Source organism: Sodiomyces alcalophilus (assembly GCF_042370955.1).
Source record: "Sodiomyces alcalophilus JCM 7366 unplaced genomic scaffold ACRALscaffold_3, whole genome shotgun sequence".
Lineage (NCBI taxonomy): Eukaryota > Fungi > Ascomycota > Sordariomycetes > Glomerellales > Plectosphaerellaceae > Sodiomyces > Sodiomyces alcalophilus.
In genome coordinates, this window is record NW_027263534.1 from 4,515,622 (window position 1) to 4,518,709 (window position 3,088).

The window sequence follows — 3,088 nt, forward strand, 5'->3', positions numbered from 1 at the left end:
CAGTGTCGTTACTGGACGAAACTCCGGAAAGAGGGCGATTATTAGCCCTAAACGGACCTAGTATGTCGTTGGTGGTGGTATCGTCGTTATTATTAGTAGCCGGCGGAGCGGCGGATAGATAGCGATAAGAAGTATAGATACGACGCCGAGGGATATTATTCTTATCGGACGTAGGGGCCGGGCTAGGCGGTGTGTAGGCGGCGCTACGAGAGGGCTTAGCCTGATTAGTAGCCGATAAGGCGGCGGAAGATTAATAACGAGCGGTATAATAAGGTCGGGACGCGATGCCATAAGAAGCGGGCACGATAGCCTTATTAAAGCTATCGGCGAAGGGATTATCGTTACTATTATTATCTACGGAGGTAGTATAGCCGTGGCGGGTGGCCGTAAAGCGACTAGCGAAGCGACGCGCTAAAGCAGGACGATAGGGGTTATTAATAGCCGATAAAAGTCCGGTAAGACCGTCTAAAGATAGAAAGACGTCGAGGCTATATAGACGATCCTCGTGATCGAATAGATCGTAACTGTTCGCCGCTAAATCCTTAACGAAGGTAATAAGCGACTTAATATCGCGAAGATTACCCTCGCGGGGAGGATAAGTCTGATCTAAAAGCGCTAAAGCCTTAGCGTTATTAATACTACTAAGATAGTATATAAAATTAAGCGTTATTATAGAACGTAAGGACGAGATTTAATCTAAAACTAGTATCTACGACTACTAACTATTAGGAATATAGCCGAATGATCGGTGACCGGAAAAAGAACTTATATCCTTAGCAGTAACCTTCTTCTTACCGCGGTATATAACTACGCGAAACTACTTATAGGCCTTAGAAATATGCGTATAAGCGCGATACCGAGCTATCGGTATTAAATTATTATCTACTATATAGACGCGCTTACTGCTATTTTATAGTAACTAAGCAGCGTCTAGCAGGAAATCCGGAATCTAATAACTAATTAGCGTAGGTAAAACACTGAATAGTCGGCGGACTTATAGCGGTATAATATAAGTAGCCGCGGATATAGGTAACGTAGCAGCTGGTGCCTATACCGTTACTAGCTTTATTAAGGTAATCGATGCTAATATACGAGTCTAAATAGGATACCTAAAATAAGCAGGGAGCCTTATCCCTAATAGCCGACTCCTAGCCCTTATCGGTATTATATTACAGCTTACGAAGAGCTATAGTAACTTATAAACTAACCGACGATATAAGAATAAGCAGTCGGCGTTAATAATATTAATAGTAGAAATAATAACGATAATAATAAAAACCAAAATAAGCAGCGGATAATCGATAAATAGTCGGCGATTATAATAACTAAAGATAGTTAGAGGGAGAATTAGGAGCTATAAGGAAAATCACGCAAGGAATTATATACTCGTCGTCGAACGGTTACCTAAGGCTAGGTATAATATCCGCGAAAGGTTAGATAACTATAGGCAATAATAATAAGCATGGCGGAGTTTCTATAGTAATATTTAGATCAATCACTAGGTATAGGGTCGGCGATAGAACGCTAACGAGCAGGTAAATAAAGGAGCGGCTACTCTTTTTTTCCTACGGGTTTTTAATAAGGGCTTATATAGAACCAGATAGAGATAATTAATCGCGATAAATGCGTAATTAAAGGTATCACGATAATACGAGTCTACGGGACTAGACTCGTTTGGGGGGGGGGGCAGTGTAATGAGATAATCGTAGACCTATCGGCATATAGTCGGACCGATAGCCGCGCATAGACTACCGATCCGAACCTATCTCTGTACGTGCATTAAGGGATTAGTTCAATCCCTTAAGTTAAAGTCTTGGTTTAAAGTCAGCGCTTAGTTAACGAATATACTGCGATTACTCTGCGATACTAAGCTATTAAGCCTTTTCTATAATATCTTTTCCTTAACTAAAGTCTACGGACTTTCCTTTCGTTACACATAGAAGAGACGCCGCGTATATTACTTACGCGCTTAGGGATAGCGCGGTACCCTCTTCTTATTTCCACAGTAAGGCGACTAACTCCCCCGTAGCACCTATTAATAACTAGCGAAGCCGGGCAGAAGGTGAGTTTAATAGGCCCCCTCTTTAACCCTTATCGTATATACTAAGGCAGATAAGAGCCCCCCAGAACAGGATCCGAGTAGCGTAAAAAAGGAAAAGGGGTTCCTCTTTTACCTACGCCTCTAGCCGGATTCGAACCGACCCGGTCACCTCGACTATATACTAGGTATACTACCACTACACTATAGAGGCCTTTTAATAAATATAAGTTAGTTTAAAGATATATATATCTTTATACTCCTTATTCTTCTGCTTCTAACTATATAATAGTTATTAATAGCAGATATTAACAGGATACTCTATTAGTTAAAAGCTATATAATTTATTGGCTAAGCCCTAGTATACCGTTATTAACTAGGCTTAGGCCTAGGAAAGGCCGCCTTGTTAGCCGTTCTTCGCTAGTCAGGGCGCGATTAAAGCCAAGTAAGAGTTAGGGTTGAGTAGTGGATAGGGCCGCCGGAGGGCTAAGCTTAATGGGGGCGCTAAGGTTAGCTTAATGGATTAAAAAGCCCTGCCCCCCGACTATAGTCCCTTAGGACCAGTAAAAAGGCTAGGATAAATTATTCCTCGGGTCGATGTATAGTCTATCAGATCCTTTAAGACGTGTATATATATGTGTTTCTATTAACGCCTTGGTGGTAGCTAGTAAAGCCTAGTACCGCGTCCCGGTATCGGGATACCGGGCGGTATAATATTCATATATTTATATCTAGGCCGTATAGTGCTAATCGCCTAACTCTATGCCTCCTAAACTATAATAACTAATAATGTCTATACTATGATATTAAAGAAAGTATATAATATAAAAGAAAGCGCCTATATTGCGCTCTATACCTGTAAAGGTCTGCGTGCTTATAGTTACCCTACCGTCCTCTATCTACTATCTACCTTCTAGCTAGTATTCTTTTTTTCGGAGGTATTAGGTAGATACTATTAAGGAAGCCTAGTATATCCGCTAGCATAGCGAAGGCCGCGCTACTTATTAGGATCTTTATAAGTATTAGGGGTTTACATATAAAGAGTAAAGA

General features: G+C 41.1%; 1 non-coding gene across 1 annotated transcript; it reads right to left on the bottom strand.

The window, feature by feature from the left end:
- Window positions 1-2,177: 2,177 nt before the first annotated feature.
- Window positions 2,178-2,252, bottom strand: ACRALDRAFT_t123. Its single transcript has one exon. It is a non-coding gene; the product is annotated as a tRNA-OTHER (tRNA).
- Between the last annotated feature and the right edge of the window lie 836 nt (window positions 2,253-3,088).